The sequence below is a fragment of the Balaenoptera borealis genome (assembly GCF_965194805.1).
Source record: "Balaenoptera borealis genome assembly, chromosome: 5".
Classification (NCBI taxonomy): Eukaryota; Metazoa; Chordata; class Mammalia; order Artiodactyla; family Balaenopteridae; genus Balaenoptera; species Balaenoptera borealis.
In genome coordinates, this window is record NC_138862.1 from 83,938,595 (window position 1) to 83,957,292 (window position 18,698).

The 18,698-nt window shown below is 44.1% G+C and overlaps 1 protein-coding gene and 1 long non-coding RNA gene across 5 annotated transcripts in view; one reads left to right on the forward strand and one right to left on the reverse strand.

Annotated features, from left to right (window-relative positions):
• KLHL6 (kelch like family member 6) overlaps positions 1-8,017 on the forward strand; it is a 120,708-nt gene extending 112,691 nt beyond the window's left edge. For all 4 annotated transcript variants that reach the window (XM_082394041.1, XM_082394040.1, XM_082394043.1 and 1 more), the window contains one exon: positions 179-8,017. The gene's annotated coding sequence lies outside the window, so the exon portion shown is untranslated. The remainder of the gene's footprint in view (positions 1-178) is intronic.
• A 5,350-nt stretch (positions 8,018-13,367) lies between these two features.
• On the reverse strand, positions 13,368-17,636 carry LOC309629804. Its single transcript, XR_014245226.1, has 3 exons — positions 16,765-17,636; positions 13,753-14,109; positions 13,368-13,454 (listed from the first exon to the last, which is right to left on the reverse strand). It is a non-coding gene; the product is annotated as an uncharacterized lncRNA (long non-coding RNA).
• Between the last annotated feature and the right edge of the window lie 1,062 nt (positions 17,637-18,698).

An 18,698-nucleotide genomic window follows, 5' to 3' on the forward strand; every position in this document is an offset into this window, starting at 1 on the left:
ACAGTTGTATTGCTATGTAGAAAAGGTTTTTGCAGAGACTCAGAATACCGTTTTTGTTTTTCCGGGGGGGGACGGGGAGGGTTGTTTTTGGTTTTGTTTCTTCAGTGTAAACATCCTTACATTGCTGGCCGCTGTTGAATGACTGGCTCTTCTTGACAGCATACTTTCTACTTTTTAGACAGTGATTTGGGTCCATGTCCCTGTGACCCGACCCTCCTGGAACCTTCGTTTTCAGGATCCTTTTAATCCCTTCTATTTGGTTTTTGGATCAGCTTGGCATAGTTTTGACTCAAAGAACAGCGTCTGTTCTTCACTCTAAGAGATGGAGCTTTCATATGAGCTCACTGGAAAGTCATTCTAATCCCCAAATTGGGGACACAGATTAAGAGATCCTGTTTCATATGCTGTACTTAAAAAGCAATAACAGGGGCTTCCCTGGTGGCGCAGTGGTTAAGAAACCGCCTGCCAATGCAGGGGACGTGGGTTCGAGCCCTGGTCCGGAGACACCCCACATGCTGCGGAGCAACTAAGCCCGTGCGCCACAACTACTGAGCCTGTGCTCTAGAGCCCGCACGCCACAACTACTGAAGCCCGTGCGCCTAGAGCCCGTGCTCCGCAACAAGAGAAGCCACCTCAATGAGAAGCCCGCGCACTGCAATGAAGAGTAGCCCCCGCTCGCCCCAACTAGAGAAAAAGCCTGCGCACAGCAACGAAGACCCAACACAGCCAAAAAACAACAACAGCAACAACAGTGGTAACAACATAGTAACTGCATTACTTAATGTCCTTTATTTTCATCATATGATTTCAAATCTCTTTATAGAGTTTTATTTCATGTCAGATGTGCCATTGTGTGCTTGTACTTCTCAGCAGTTTGGGAAGGTAGAGGTATTACAGTTGATAGTGAATTTAACTTTCATAGAAAAGTTATGGTTAGAAGGAGCTACAGTTCAAAGCATATAAAAAGACTTGCAAAATTACAACTGAGATTTCTATTTATGCTTAGATCATTGAGGATAAATATAAACGCATGTTGGTGTTTGAAAATCTCTGTGCCTTAGAGTTCAGCTCCGTGCTGTGAAAAGTGAGATGGGAAAATACAAACATATTTGTGGCAATTCAGAACACATACCTCACTCACAAACACTGATAACCTTAATGAAGCTCTCAGCTGAAACAATTTAATCTACTTCAATTCAGCAAACATTCCAGATTTTTGTTTGGCAAGCCTTGGGGACTCAAAGAGCAAGACCAATCCCCACCCTAGAAACACTCGGTAAACAGGTAAACAGGCCACTTGGTCAACATTATAATTTTCCTTTTCATCAAGTTAGAGAAAATGAGACGTATATCAAGTTATGAGGTTGCATCCAGGTCTTTATTGCCCTTCCAAGTGATCTCCTTGGGAAGCTGTGCTCTTCGGTCAATAATGTGGCCATTGTTTACATATCTGTTTTTCTTTGAGATCACCTTCAGAATCCACTTCTGGGCTATAGGAGCTATCAGTCGTATTTCAAAGACAACTTCAGGAGAGAACTTTCAAAGAGGAAGTTCAATGACAGCATCACTGGCAACGCAGAGAGCCTCCCCTCGGGAAGAGTGGGCTCCTTGTCCTGGTGGTCCTTTGATAAGAGCAATTGGCAAATTCTGAGCCCAAATTTTCAGCAGGTTAACCCTGTGCTGGGAAACTGAGGATTTAGGATCTCTGTGTTATAAATCTGGCTCTCAATGCAAGGGTTCTCAATAACGGCATGGGTTGGCAGACAGATACACCTACTAAGAAGATCCAGAGTTCTGCACTTGAAGCTGCCAGTCTGTAACTTTTAGGGACAGAAAGAATTTCAATTTCATTTTTGGGAAACTTTATATCATTAGGATTTAAGTCTCTAGGCAGTAGCCAGGGATGGAAGCTCTTAAAATCTAATTTCCATTCTGAGATGAACAAACAAACAAACAAAAATCAAGTTTGCAGGAAGTTAACTGTCATAAGCCATACTACCAGCAGGGGGACGAGGCAGGTTGGTGCCAGATGAGCCAGAGACAAAGGGCCCTAGGACTCAGGCAGGGTGTGTAGGATGTCCTGGCACAGCAGACTGGATCTTGAGGCAGGTCCCATGAGTGGATAGAGTACCCCTGACTGGGAGGAAGAGGATGAGGTAGGAAGAGGAGAAAGTCAGGTTTAAGGACACAGGTCTAGAAAATGATGTCAGGGACCCTGGAGTTTGTGAGCATGACTCCATTTTCACGAAGTGTGAGGGGAGAATAAGGAACAGGGGTTCCAGGCAAGTGGGTTCCAGGAGGAAGCCCACTTCTTAGAAGTGAGGCAAAGTTAGAGCAGGACTAGCCGTCAGACCCATTTGCTGTGGGGCCTCTGAGCTGCTTGGCTGAGTCTCTTATCATTCTGGACCAAGAGAGAGTGAGGCCCAGAGGCTCTGATGAGATGGAATCTGTTGGGGAGGTTAAGGGGCCCCAGTTGCCAAGGCTGATCTGAAATGGATGGGGAGCTAAGCTCACCCAAACATCAACAGATAAATGTTCTCTTCTTAGCTTTCATCACATTCTGCATACACTGGCTTCAGGAAACACGCAGACACACAGGCACACAGAGCTCTTGAACTGAAAGAAACTGTGCTCTCAGGGAAATGCAAATATTTGCTTATAGCTATGAAAGTATAGCTTTGCTATTTATAAAAGCCCTTGAGGTACTGCTGTTATTTACTTATCCTACTTGATTTTGAAAAAGAAAGTACTCAGTAAAATTTTAAAAGTGGGTAAACACCACTGGAATTTCTTATATAAAGTCCTAAATTGGGGTTGCAAAATCCTTTTTTCCCTTAGTATCTGATCTGGGTGTTGTATGAGATCTTCTAATTTGAAGAGTCAACCTTCGTGGAAATCCACAAATATCTCAAACATGGCTACTGCAAAACCAATTCTGACAGGTCAGATTTTCATATTTATAGATAAAAATATCAACACTTAGTTAACCAAATCCTTTAAGCATTTTGGTTACGTGAGGCTGTATTTTCTTTTTAAGTGATCAAACTAAAGATATTGTTTATAGGTAAAAATACAATAAAGTTTTTATTTATTCAGTAAAATATGTATGGAGTGGATAAGTATATGTTGTGTACAATCACTGGCTGAATTTTTTTTTTTCTTTTTTTTTTTCTTGTTTTGGTTGATATGAGTAGGTGGTATCTGAATAGAAATTAATTTAGGAGGGGAAATTTGAAACATTTCGGTTGATTCAAGGGGGTTTAGATAAACTCATAGGCTAAAATTAATCAGATTTGGTTTACAGAACGGCAAAAAAGTAGACAGCTTTTCCCTCCCTAATGCCTCATCGCCACTCCGAGCCAGCATTTACCAATCCATTTGCAAACTGTGACCCTCATCCTGCCTGGCCTGACACCTTCCTGCAGGAGGCCCCCCTCTAGGTTTCTGGTTTCTGGTCTGGCTTGTCAGCCCTGCCTCCACCAATGTCACTGTGTTGTCCCTGAAGCCCTAACTGACCCGTGCTTCTCAAATCGGAGCACGTGGAACTGGGCATATGAGCCAGAGAGCTGTGACTCTCAAGCACTGGTAAACGTGTCATCATTTAGTTTGTTTTGGATTTCAGTGCAAAGGTCCTATGCAATTGAAAGGGAAAACCTGAGGCTTTAAGGAAATGTGGGGTCACATGAATAGCTTTAGACCATTCCCCCTGTGCCTCCCTAGAGACAGAAGTTCTTGCTTCTCAGTCTTAGGGATTCTGGGCGGACAATCTTGGAAACACAGCCCCATCTCACTGGTTGGAAGTGCTCTGGAGTTAATCCTGGGTCATAGATCCGAGAGCCAGTGCACCAGCTGAGAGTCAAAATGGGGTTTTGACCTTAACTTCACTGCTGAGCCCTCCAATTTCCCTGCTGGATCTAAGTGGTAATCTGATGCCTGGACAGCTTGGCCAGGGCCTGGCATCTGCCCAGCTTTCCTTGGCTCCTCTTCCTGCTCTGGTTTGTGGCTTCCCCTGGACCAGCCTCCTTTTCCCTGGAGATTTTGCCTTTATATAGGATCTCAGTCCCCATCCCCTCCTCATTTTTTATGCCTCATTTTCTCTTCCTGTCTGCTGCCACATTGAAGATCCTTGGTGATGGGGACTAATTTGGGTCAGGTCCCACCCACCCCCAAGCTGCCAGTATCAGCCTGCCTGATGACCAGTCACTCTGGTTTTTACTTGCACATTCGTTTCTAACACCTGGGGATTTTCCTTTTCTTCTTGCATGCTCAGATGTCTCCTTTGTTATTGATTCCTGCATGCCACCCATGACCTTGACACCCACGCATGCCCCATCCCTGATCATCTGCCTGGGTTCCTTACCTGCTGCCTCTCCTGTGGTCTCCAAACATAGAAACCCCACTACCCTCCTTGTCTTGACCTCTAGCTACCCCAACACCATAGCGCCCCTAGGGTCTCTGGATTTCTCAAGTTTGGAGAAAGAGCAAAAGAGGATATATAGGACTTCTTGGCTACAAATTCGTTAGGAAGGTTTCTCTGTAAGGAAACTTTCCTGCTCCCTTACTAAAACTAACCCAGTTCCTCCAAGTTTGGTGGTAGAGGGAGAAACTCCCAGTGGGGACAGATAGTTGTATCTTATAATCCCTACTCTTGCTCCTATAAAGAAAGAGTCCTGTACATGACTCTTTACCTAATTTCCCAAAGGACAGCACAGACCAGGCTGGAACAGTTAAGTGAGACTTTACTGATGACTTAGAGGTGAGATAGGGAAATAAGCACAGAAATAATGCGGTGGGTAATGAAGATGACAAGATTCAGCTATTTCTGAGAAGCAGTGTTTGTCCGTAGGAGGGGTGTGTGTGTGCGCATGTGTGTGTATGTACATACATGCTGTCAAAGATAAACAAAGCTGGACATTGGTTAAAGTGGTGAAAACATTTTATTCAGTAACCACTGACAGTAGGGGAAAGGGCTGAACCCTACTATGATTTGTGCAGAGGTGACTGGGTGATTTAAAGGGAGGGTGAGGGATGGGGACTGGGAACCAGTGGGGGCTCAAGTAGAGTCAGGGAAGGGAAAAAGCGCAAAGTGTTGGTCCTTGTAAATGTGATTAAGGCAGCTGCCTCTGCTGGCTGGCAACCATGGAGTTAGGATACTCTCTTCCCACAAAACTGGGAGACAGAGGCCCTGTCCTTCCTGATAATTACACTTCAAAAGAATGGCTTCAGGGCCTTGAGAAAGACACTCCTGGGTTGTAGGAGATACATAGATATTTATCTAAAAGGGACAGAGGAAGGATTTACAATTGTAAGCCCTCTTTAGTAAATGCTCTGGGACTTCCCTGGCGGTCCAGTGGGTAAGACTCCACCCTTCCAACGCAGGGGGCCCGGGTTCGATCCCTGGTCGGGAAACTAGATCCGGTGCAGCCAATATAAATAAATAAATATTTTTTTAAAAAGGTTAATGCTCTAAGAAAGGGAGGTCAGGGGCCTATTATCAGGTGTTGGCTAGAACGAATGGTAAATTCTCGTGAGAGCCTTGAGCTTTTCCTGACAGAAACTCAAAAGGAGAGCTGGGTCACCCCAGGATATGGCCTTAGGCTGCCAGCAGCCATGCAAGGGTTGGTCAAGTTTCTTAATGCAGAGGTTTGGATGGAGTGTTCATGCAAATAAGGCATGTGTCTCAGTGCTCCAGGTACAGTTGCTTTATGAAGCAGATACGTTAAAAAATGGATGTACACACCACTTGTCCTGCTGCTGAGGATGTTTTAAAAGAAAACTGACCATTTTCTACAACCCGACAGGTACCCTTCTTCTAGAATATTCTGAAGACAACTAAAGAGAAAAATAGACTAAAACTTCTTTCAACCTATGTAGGCCCAAGCAGTGCTCTCAAACTATTTGGACTATGTCGCACAGTTTCAAAATAAAAACATTTTCAATATTTTCTATCTTGTTATATTTTTTCTTAAAATGCTGTTCACAGCCCACTAAATTAATTTCGTCACCCCCCCATGGGTCACAAGCCACAACCTATACTTGAAAAATACAAGGATGGAGGGTGCAGACCTGGGCAAAGACAGGGCAGGGGCGTGGGGAGAGGAGGGGCAAACTTTAGTTTAACACTTACAGTAGAAACCAGAGGGAAAAATCTGACTGCACAAAGAAACCTATGAGTCTGACCTTAGACAAACAGAATTTTTGTGGGTAAAATTCTATTCTTTCATAATAAAAATATAGTAATAGGAGCATCTAATGAGTAATTTCCCAGAAATATGGACAGAGCCATAAATAGTTATAGAACAGTGACAAAATTAGTCTAGGTAGAAATGCTAGAATTTTTAATTATCAAAGTGCATCCTAGTAGAATGTTGCATTCCCAGAAAAGGTCACTATAGAAACCCGGGGGAAAAACAATACATTAGACTTTGTTCTGGCTGAGTCATAAATAGACATTAGTGAAGGAAGTAATGGGGTGAGTCTTTGTGAAACAGTGCAACAAATATTGATTGAGTACTTAATATGTGCCAGGCAGGATTCTAGGTACCAGGGCTCCACATCCACGAACAAAACAAAAGTCCCTGCTCTCATGAGCTAACATTCTAGTAGAGACAGGCAACAACCAAACAAGTATATAATATAATGTCAAGCAGTAAAGATGCTTGAAAAGGAGTAAAGCAGGGTTAAGTATATGCATGCTACTTTAAAGAGGGTAAGCAGATGCCCTTTCTGATAAAGAGACAGTTAAGTAGAAACTTGAGTGAAGAGAGTATCTGGGGGAAGCATATTCCAGGTAGAGGGAATAGCCAAAGCAAAGGCCCTAAGGCAGGAGGTTCAGTTTATTCAGGAACACTAAAAAGGTCTTGGTGGCTGGAGTGAATTCCAAGTGATGGTAAGGAGTCTCAAGGCCATTGTAAGAACTTTGCCTGTGGGCTTCCCTGGTGGTGCAGTGGTTAAGAATCTGCCTGCCAATGCAGGGGTCACGGGTTCGATCCCTGGTCTGGGAAGATCCCACTCTAGAGCCTGTGTGCCACAACTACTGAAGCCCACGTGCCTAGAGCCTGTGCTCCTCAACAAGAGAAGCCACTGCAATGAGAGAAGCCTGTTCACCGCAACGAAGAGTAACCCCTGCTGTCTGCAACCAGAGAAAGCCCATGTGCAACAAGGAAGAACTGACGCAGCCAAAACTTTAAAATAAATAAATAAAATAAATTTAAAAAAAAAAAAGAACTTTGCCTGTGATCAGAGGAAGATGGCAGGGCATTAGACAAGTTCAGAAATGATACAGATTCACAAATGTTACATAGTTTACAAATTCCAGTTGGCTACATTCACAGCCGCAATTAGTAGCTAGGGACTACTGAAAGCAAGTTTTTTGTGAACCCAACAAACATTGAGCTTTTTCCAAAACCTTGGTCTTTCTGACCCTGCCCTGTGCAGTCTCATCACGGTGGGCTGGGGTTGACTCTCCCAACTACCTGGTCACACGAGCCCGGGGCATTTGGGGAAAGCCTTTCAAATAATTATCTATCATTCCCTGTGTAAATGGAAATGGCAGCACTCAGGTTCATGGGCATCTGGTGAAAATGAGACCATCACTGGTGATATTGGTGGGTGATACAGGGGGGATGAAAGCCAGAACTTTTTTTTTTACCTTTTTTTTTTAACATCTTTATTGGAGTATAATTGCTTTCCAATGGTATGTTAGTTTCTGCTTTATAACAAAGTGAATCAGCTATACATATACATATATCCCCATATCTCTTCCCTCTTGCATCTCCCTCCTTCCCACCCTCCCTATCCCACCCCTCTAGGTGGTCACAAAGCACCGAGCTGATCTCCCTGTGCTATGCAAAAGCTAGAACTTTTAAAGACAGTGATCTGTAGGAAGCCTAGATGATTTTGTAAAACCTCTTATGAGTATCCCAAAATAATGTGGACTGAGATTCAGCACAATACAAAAAAAACAAAAAAAACCCCCAAAACTAATAAACATCCTTAGTGGTTAAGTGCAAACCAACAAACCATTTTAAAAACGTAGGGGGCTTCCCTGGTGGCGCAGCGGTTGAGAATCTGCCTGCCAATGCAGGGGACACGGGTTCGAGCCCTGGTCTGGGAAGATCCCACATGCCGTGGAGCAACAAGGCCCGTGAGCCACAATTTACTGAGCCTGCGCGTCTGGAGCCTGTGCTCCGCAACAAGAGAGGCCGCGATAGTGAGAGGCCCGCGCACCGCGATGAAGAGTGGCCCCCGCTTGCCACAACTAAAGAAAGCCCTCGCACAGAAACAAAGACCCAACAAGCCAAAACTAAATAAATTAATTAATTAAAAAAAAAAAAAAAAAAAACGTAGGTAAAATGTGTAGCAGTTCAGATGGGAACTAGAAATTAGGTGCCAGAAGTGTTATTTCTAGATGATTTTAGAGAATGTATCTTCCTAGAAGATGGCTGGAATTTTCAGTAGGAACCAAGGCTGGAGACATGGTGGGTTAGACTAGACTGTAACATTGTCACCAACCTCCCTGCCTCCGAGGGAGGGTTGTAATAGGGGCTGTTTTTCTGCTGGTCTTTGTATCTAGGGCACCTTCCATAGAGCTGGGCACACAAATGAACATTCAAAGAATGTTGCTACTTCATCGCCTGCCAGGAATACTGTACAGGGCGAGGCTGGGGCTGGGGAGTTCCTGAGAAGCTGCCACCCAACAATTACCACCACCATATTGCTCACTTCCTTGACACTTCACACATATCAGAATTTGAACGATAAAAACTATCTTTTCTTTGGACTGTGCAATGTTTTTTTTTAAAATTGGCAACACTGGGGCCATATTCCTACATAACAACTAGTCAGAACAGAGTAGGGGAAGTTCTCTTTAGAAAGGGGCTGTGCTTTCCAGTTGGCCAGACTCCACTGACCTGATTGGCCCCCCAAAGGCATTTGAGTTTGCAGCCTCTGACATACACTATCTTGTTTAATCTTTGCGCCAACTCTATGAAGTAAATTGGTGCTTTCTGGATGAGAAAACTGAGGCTCACAGATGTTGAGTACTTTCCCAGCATCAGGGCTAGACACCTGGCTGTGGGTCTCCCCAGCTGGTGCTGCTTCTGCTGTGTCCACTACAGCTGCAGTGATGACATGGGACCCACGTAACTCCATGCTTCTAGGATTCGAGGATTTTAGATCATGCAAATCACAATTCTAGAGTCACCCTGAAAAATCTAGAAATATGTATTACTAACTCACTGTGTGATCTGTGCGAGGACGGAGACCTTTGCCCCAAAACGCAGCAACGAGGGGTTGGAGATGACCTCTAAGTTGACTTCCAGCCCTAACAGACTCTCATGCAGAAGAGAAGACTGCACTTTTAAAGGTTCCACATGGGGGCAAAAGATGACAAGAAGTTCCTTACTTACGTCTTGGTGATGGGGCAGAGCCAAGGTCTCCCAAGGGTTTATTTTCCTAAAAAAGAAAGGTCTGGTCTGAACTGCCAGCCTTATACCTCTGATCTGCACCCCCCGTCCCCCCCCCACCGCCCAGTTCCCTACCAGGCCTCCTCTCTCAGACTGAGCTCTTAGGGGGACTGTGGCCTGTTCTATCCCAAGGTCATTGAGGCTAAGACACTACTGACAATAAGACAAATCTTTATCTTAGGTGACTCCCAGCAAAGGAGAGATGGCACAATGCCTTAATGATAAGATTTCGTATTGCACGAATCAGTCACAACCAGCTTTCGTTGCTTTGAAATTTCTTTTCTCCGTTTTCAGAGATTGGGCCATGTGCCCACCCTTCACTTGCATTCCTTAGCATTGCATTGGTGGCCCTTTAGTGCCTAGTCTCAGTGACAAAGTATATTATAGCATAATTCACTTAGGTGTCCTACAGCACTTGTTCTTGCTTCACAAGAAAATATGGGATTGTGGTCATTCTTCCTCTAATGAATATCTATTTCACTAACATAAAATTTATGTCCCACTGCTCTGTTTCCTTGCTTTTCTATACATGATAGCTTTTTGTTTCAATGCCAAATCATAGCATTATCATGAAATCATTTATTAGAAAAGCCTTATGGAGGTAAAACTGGCATACAATAAACTGTGTATATTTAAAGGGTACCATTTGATAAGTTTTGACATATGCATACGAAACCATCATCACAAACAAGATAATAAAACTACCCACCCTCAAAGTTTCTCCTGCCCCTTGGTAATCTCTGCCTCTCACCCAGCCTATTCCTCCACCACCTTGTACAGACAACCAATGACCTGCTTTCTGTCAGTATAGAGCAGTTTGCATTTTCTAGAACTTTATGTAAACAGAACCATACAGCATGTACTCTTTTTTGTCTGGCTTCTTTCACTCAACAGTTAGTTTGGATTCATCATTGTTGTTGTATCGATACATTCATTCCTATAAAAATAGCTTTATTGTGATGTTATTTACATGCCATAAAATTCACCTAAGTGTAGAATTCAATGACTTTAAGTATACTTACAGAGTTGTGCAAACTTCACCAAAATCTAACTGTAGAACACTTTCATCACCCCCAAAAGAAACCTTATGCCCATGTTCAGTCACTGCCATTTCCACCCCAGCTCTAGGCAACCGCTACTCTATTTTCTGCCTCTATAGGTTTGCCTATTCTTGACATTTCTTATCAATGGAATAATACAATACGTGGTCTTTTTTCTGGCTTCTTTGACTTAGCATGTTTTCAAGGTCCCTATACGTTGTAACGTGTATCTATGTTTCATTCCTTTTTATGGCTGAAAAAATATTCTAATTTATGGAAACAGCATTTAGATTATTTCCACCTTTGGCTATTATGAATAATGCTGCTACAAACATTTTTATACAAGTTTCTGGGTGAACATATATTTTCATTTCTCTTGGGTATAAACCTAGGAATGAAATTGCTGGGTCACATAGTAACACTATGCTTAACATTCTGAGAAACCTACCAAACTATTTTCCAAAGTGACTGCACCGTTTTACATTCCCTATAGCAATGAACAAAGATTCCAGTTTCTCCACATCCTTGTCAACACTTGTTATTGTCTGTCTTTTTGATTATAGCCATTCTAGTGGGTGTGAAGTGGTATCTCATGGTTTTGATTTGCATCTCCCTAATGACTAGTGATGAACATCTTTTCATATGTTTATTGGCCATTCATATATCTCCTTTGAGGAAATGGCTCTTCTAATCCTTCGTCCATTTTTAAATTGAGTTAAGTCATAAATGGCATTGGGTTCTCTTCCTTTCTCTTAGATCACTCACTCTGGGGAAGCCAACTGCCATGTTTTGAGGACCCTCAAGCGTCCTTGTTGGGGGCCTCCTGCCAATAGCCATGCTGAACTGATCTGTCTTAGAAGTGGCCCTCCAGTCCTCAAGGCTTCAGATGATCACAGCCCCACCCAACAGCTTTACTGGACTCTCAGGAGAGACCCTGAGCCAGAATGGCCTAGCTGAGCTGCCCTTCAGAAACCGAGATAATATGGGAATTCCCTGGTGGTCCAGTGGTTAGGACTAGGCACTTTCACTGCTGTGGCCTGGGTTCAATCCCTGGTGGGGGAACTAAGATCCCACAAGCCAGGCATGTGGCGTGGTAGAAAGAAATGAAAGAAAGAAAGAAAGGAAGAAAGAAAGGAAGAAAGAAAGAAACTGAGATAATAAATGTTTGTTGTTTTAAGCTACTAAGGTTTGGGGAATTCGCTACACAGTGGAAGATTACTAATATATGGGGAATGGGTAAGGGGTGGAGGGTGGAGGAGAAAGTGGCCCTGGGAGGCGCCCCCCACCGCCCTCCTCCAGATGTGACCGCGGGGCATCCGCAGTAACCCCCAGAGATGCCTCTTTAGGGCGGTCATCCAGCGTGGGTCCCCTTAGACCAGGAGCAGACAGTGAGGACGGAGGGATGGCGGTCTTGGTGGAAGGCTCTTAGGGAGGAACAGAGCAGGAGCAGTTGCGCCCTTGACCACCCCCTGCGTGAATAGAAGAGCTGCGTCTCCAGGGGCCGTGGCCTCAGTGCCCCAGGCAATGCCGGGTGCCAGGGACCCCAGAGCCGCTCGCTGGGAGGAGCCCGGGGTGGTAGTGGGGCTGGGGGGCAACATGGGAACTGAAAGACGTGAGGACGAGTTCCAGCCATTCCTCCAGGTAAGTGAAATGATGACCTGGTGCCGGGGCTGCTTTCCCCTCTCTCCTGTGGACCCTGCAGGATGGGGAGGGTGAGGGCCTTCAGCCAGGCACAGGGCTGGCACAGAGGGGCCCTCACACACTTGGCCACGCGTTGACTGCATTATTTCAGGGTCAGCCAGGCCATCATCCCCTGCCTCCAGGTAAGGATCTGCCTGAGCTGGAAAGAGGACCAATCCTCTGAGCACAGTCAAGACCCAGATGCCACCTCCCTGCTGGGGACCGGCAGTGCACATGGGCTCCTCGGCTCCTGGTACCACAGGTGAGGGTGGGGGCCGCCTGGGGCCCACAGGCCTCCAGTTTAGTCTAGGGCAGGGTTTTCCATACTCCTTAGAGTGTGACCCAGGGAGGGGTAAATTTTACATCCCAACGCAGTGTACACACAGAAATACATTCACAAAATTAAAACCAACGTTTGTGGAACCATATTGCTCTTACAATGTGTGATGTCCTCATCTATTCTGTTCTGTCCTTTCTAGTCTATTCGTTTGTTCTGTTCTGTTCTTTTATTCTGTTCTATTCTATCCTGGAGACAGAGGAGGAGAGGGGCTGTGGGAGGCGGTGGGGTCACCCACAGTCTCCTCACAGGACCCTTCGAGGGAGAGTTTCTTCCGAGGCGAACTGCATCTGCCCTGGGTGGGCCCTCATGTGTCTCCCCCATGGGCCCCGGGCTCTTGGCAGCAGAGACAACACCCTATCCACCCAGTATCCCTCATGGCTCCTGGAAGAAACCCAGAATTCTTAGAACCCGCAAGCCTTGGAGAACATCCCTCAGTCAAAGTGCCCCAGTTGTGCAGAGGAGGAAAGTGCAGCTCATGGCAGTCTTTTGCTGTATCTTTGTCATTTCCGTATTTAATTCCTGCCTCCTGGATTCACTGGCCATGGGCTCTGTGGTACTAAAAGTCTTAGGTACTAAGTCTTCGGTTTTATGGAGGTGGCAGCACTGAGGGGACCCCAGATTCAGCGTCTGGCAGGTCACAGGCACCTGAGTGAATGAATGAGAGGCCCATTGCCTGGGGTAGGAGCAGGGGCTTTGGAGTCAGTCAGACCTGAGTGCAGTTTTGACTTTGCCTCTCACTCACTGGCTGTGTGGTCTTGGGTAAGCCACCTAACCTCTCTGAGCATGTGTCCTTACCTCTAAGATAGGAATAATACTGCCTGTTTTATAGGATTGTTATGAGGATTAGCAAAAATGTATATAATTTACAATGCCTGGGAACTCAAAAATAGCACTTGCTATATTTGTTGTTAATAGTCATTGTAAGGACTTCCCTGGTGGCACAGTGGTTGGGAGTCTGCCTGCTAATGCAGGGGACACGGGTTCGAGCCCTGGTCTAGGAGGGTCCTGCGTGCCGCGGAGCGGCTGGGCCTGTGGGCCACAACTGCTGAGCCTGCGCGTCTGGAGCCTATGCTCCGCAGAGGGAGAGGCCACGATAGTGAGAGGCCCGCGCACCGCGATGAAGAGTGGCCCCCGCTTGCCGCAGCTGGGGGAAGCCCTCGTGTGGAAACGAAGACCCAACACAGCCAAAAATAAATAAATAAATAAATAAATAGTATTGTAATACTAACTAGAGGGTCTCAGAACAACTTCGTATATGCTGCTATTACTTAGTTTTGGAGGTAATCTGACTGCCATTGTTTTCATCCTAGGCAAAAAGGAAATTTTCATAAACATCTAGGGGAGGAAGCAGGTTGCATTTGTCAGGAACAGCCTTAGTAATAAAAGGAGAGGAAACACACACACACACACAAAACCAAGAACACAGGTCCTTGCCAAGAATCCACCTGGTTACAAAAGACAGTTGCGTTTTTGGAAAATGAATGGAATGACTCTGGTCCCAGCCAGTGTTCAGCAGTGTGTTGGGAAGACATAGCCCTGGTCTCTGGGGCACTCCCAGTCCGTGTGCCAGAACAAACACGGTCTGTTGGTAGAGAAGTACAAGATGAGTGGGAATGATGGGCCATGAAAATTCAAGCTGATAACACCTGGGGAGCATTCTCTCTTCCCTCGGCAGAACTTCTTCATTAATACATAACGTAGGAAATACGGTTTTGCGGCTTAGAGTTTAAATACTAGAGTTGTCGTTTTGCTTTACAAATTGAATTAACTCTCTTTTAACTAGTGAATCTAATAGGGACTTTAAATTATTCTGATTAGAAAACACATTTTCGGTGAATTAGGGACTTTGAAAACAAAATCATAGCTAGATCAATTATTTGGCTCTACGTTTGGCTTTTCCCCACAAGTCCACTAGATGGCGCGATGGGACCACTCTAGGTCCCACTAGTTCCGAAGCGGCTCTTCCCACACAAGGTTAAAGTGAGGAAACTGCATTTTTGTTTTGGTTTCTTGTAAAAAATTTCTTTTCCTTTAGGAATAGAAAGGTAAACACTTTATACACAACTTTTTAAGGGCCCTTTCTAGCACTAAATGAGTGCTAAATAGAGGTATGCCATTTCCCTGTCGGAAGGCCTGAACCCCAGGTGTTTTATCTTTGAGGAAAAAAACCAGTTGATGGTACCAATGAGTGAAAGCTTACCCTAAATCAGGTGCTGTGCTAAGAGCTTCATCTTATTCATTCCGCACAGGGAGACTAGAAGGTGTCACTTTCATTTTGTTTAAATGCTACCATTTTCACGTGTGGACATTTTGTAGGTAAGAGCTCTGAGGTAAGAATTTCAAATATGACTACATCAACCAAATGAAGAATCTAAGAGAGTGAATGTAGGGAACTAAGTGAAGCTAAGGAAGCTAGCCTCCAAAGAGAGACCTCTTTTGGGTGCCCAGGTTTTCACTCCTGGCAATGACAGCTAAAGGGACAGAGCTATGTATTTCTTGCACAAAGAGGCAGGAAACATCTGGATAAGTGGATTAGCACAAAGCCTGGTCCAGAAGTGAAAAGCAGAAGCTGTGGGACTGAGGGGCCTGTGATTACAACTGCCAGAAGCAAAGGGGTTCCTTCCTTTCCAGCCTAAGTACACAAATAAGTCAGCACTGGGGCCCTTTATTCAGCATCTACCAGGTGCCAGGTATAGTGCTAGGTGCCCTATGATTTAATCCTCATTTATGCCTCACAATCACCCTTTAACATAGGTGCTGTGAGGGTGGGATGATGTACAAGGCAATTCCACTGAGTCATCAAGATTATTTACTCAGCCTTATCTCTGCAGCCAACATTCTGCTCAGGGAAGTGGTGACTAAAGCAGATTATAGGCCACGGTCCTTCCCTTGCAGTGAAAACACTTCCATTGCTAAGTTACACAAACTAGTCTCGGAAAAGAAGAACAGTTCTTTCAGTCTGAGTATTCAAACATTGGAGCTTTTTGGTGACCAGTCAGCATCTAAATGGAATTCGAATGCATTTCTATGGCATTGGATTCAACAGAGAAAAGCCTTTGAAACATGGAGAGAAATCAACTTCATTCTGGTTGAGATCCACGTGGACAGTCTTTTTAAAAGTGTTTCCCCCTGTGATTTAGCAAAGCTAAGAACTAACTGAGTTCGCACAGCTGGGAGAAAAATTAAGTATCAGAAAGGAATTTTCCCTAGGTGTTTTATTTATGAATTCATCCATTCAAGTTCAACTACTTCCTATTAGAAAACCAGGTTAAATTTGGACTTTAAGTTTAAAGCCTAAGTCAGATCATGACGTTTCTCTGCTCAAACCTTCTAATGCCTCATCATGTCCCTAAAAACCAGTTATTCCAAAGGCCTACAGAACCCTATGTAGTCTGGTTCCCCATTACCGTATTTCTCTCTCTAACCCCATTTGATTTCTTCCTTTGTTTTTTAATACATCAGTTCTACGATTAAGAAGAGATTGCTCTTTGCGGCTCCCTGAATTCCCCCACCTCTTTCTGTTTTCTCCATCAGGAGTCAGCAGATACAGCCTGTGGGTGGACCAAATGCCCATTTTTGTACAGCCCACGAGATAAGAATGGTGTTTACATTTTTAAGTGGCTGGAAAAAAAAAAACTTGGAAAACTACTATTTCATGACATGAAAATTATATGAAACTCAAATTCCGGTGTTGGTGAATAAAATTTTATCTCTGGTAAGCCACATATTTCCTTGTAACCTGGGGGGTCGGTCTCGTGTTAAAGTGGCCACCGTTTTCTCCAAGGGAAATTTGATGTGGTCTCTCTATGTATGTATTACATATGTATATAAATATGTATATAGATTATAGTTAGTATAAAGAGGAAATATTAATCCTTCATAATTTTACTATTAATAATCCTAGTGGGGTAACCACAGTAGAGCTTTTTGGCATATTTACTTCTAGTCTTTTATATACACATTTACACATACACAATTATTTCTAAGCCTAGTTTTGAATTTTCATTAAATACTTTTATCTAGAAGAAAACACTATTTCTCACTCTCCTAGATATCCTCACTTCAAAATTACCTTTAAAATTTTAATTTTTTAGCATACTTTATAGGATATATATTTATTTTTGAAAATTTAGACAGTAAAGATAAAGAAAATGAAACTGCCATCAGTCTCCTCACCCATAGACAAGCACCGGTAATAGTTGGTCATACATAAAGATTCATATTTAATATCAAGTACCTTAGCCAAAGCTCCTTCGAGGTTGCCTGGGCCTACCTCCAAAGCTTCAGTAGATGCAAAACTCAGCAGACTCTGTATTAGGAGCTGCATTGTAAATCAAAAAGTAGAATACCAAGTAAATCTACTTTGCAGGAAACCTCCAGCCAACGCTAAAACAACTGAAAACGTGCTCAAATTTGTCTGTCTCTCTTGAGTAAGAGGGAGACAATTCATGACACATATAGCCCAGAGGTTTCCCAGCAAATATATAGAGTCGTACTGCACCTACTATTTTGCAGCCTGCTTTCCCCACCCAGCAATATATCATGAGCAGTTTCCCATATCATGTTACCATAATTCTTCTAAAATGTGTTTTTTAATAGTTGTAGAATATTTCATTCTAAAGAGTAAAAACGTAATTGATTTAGTCTCCTCTACTGATGAACACGCAGGTTATTTGTAACTTTTAACCTATTCTAATAATCATAAGCATCTTGGGATATTTTTTCCAATAATACAGACGTGGACTTGCTTGGTCACGCTATATGCAGACGGTAAGGGGTTGATGCATGTTTCCAAGATTCCTCAGAGCAAGGTCGAATTCTCTCTTTAGTCTACCTAGGTTATTATCATTTAACAAAAAAACCTTTGTCAATTGAATAAACAAAGCAATTCTATCTTATTGTTGTTTTAACTTGAAGTCTGTTGATAACTAAAGAGATTGAATATATTTTCATATGCTTATTAGCCATTTCTACTTCTTTTGTGAACTGCCTATGTCCTTTGTTTATCTTTTATTTATTAATCTGCAAGGGCTCATTATGCATCAAGGAGACTAACCTTTTGTAGTATATGATGTGAATATTTCCCCCAGGTTTTCATTTGTCTTGTAATTTTTTAATGGTGTATTCTATCACTATCTCTCCTTGTTTTATTCTTAGAAACTTCCCCCATCTCCCAACACACACCCACCAAGATCCCATGAGGCAAATAGCCCAACAGTCTGTGTTTCTCATCACTACGCCCTACAGCCCTCCACGTAAGGTACAGACGCAGCTATCGCGTCAACATCGCTTCTATGGGAAAGCCCGAGCCCTTCAGCACCGGGTGCTGCCAGGCCCAGGGAGTGAAGACCCCCACGTAGGTCCTGCTCCCTCCTCACTGCGCTCAGTGGTAGGACTTCTAAAGTTCAGACGACAGTAAAGATGGGGCCGTCAGAGGAACATGAGGCCCTAAGCGAACGCTGTACCAAAACACGCTCACAGATGCCACCCTCGGAGGGAAGCAGAGCGTCATCGTCCTCACTCCCAGGCTGGCGTGACGGCTCCATGTATAGAACAACAGCTGCACGTTATGTTGCGGAAGCTTCCTGGGGGTCAGCCCTGAGTGAGCTCTCTACTGCGTCACTCGCAGCAACCTGTGCAGGAGGTTCTCGTGTCCTCACTTCACAGGCGAGAAAACCAAGGCCTGAGAGGTCCAGGCATCCCACCCTGGCAGCGGCAGAGCCGGCGCAGCCAAGGCTGGGCCTGCTGATGCAAAGCTGAGAGGGTAACTCGTTCTGAGGGCAAAACGTTGGCAATAAGTTTAACCTCCCTGAGCCTCAGTTTCTTCAGAGCCTTTTGGCACATCTGATGGTGGGGATTAAGTAAGACTAGATCATCTTTACCATCCCTCCTCACTCTAAGATTATTCTATAAACATATTTCTATTTCTAAAAGAATTTATGAAAAACAAAATCACACCTTGCTTTTCTTTTCTCACAAGAAAAGAAGCAAAGGTCATAAGATTTTCTGTCCATTTACAGCCTCAATTAACTAAACAGTTAATGTGTGACTGCATGTACAATAGGACGGCAAGGAGAAGGAATCAGCGTGGGCTGGAGAGGTCTTGGAGGAGGTGAGATCTGGACTGTCCTGTGTAAGAGGTGACGACTCGCAGCAAGACAGGAGGGTGTT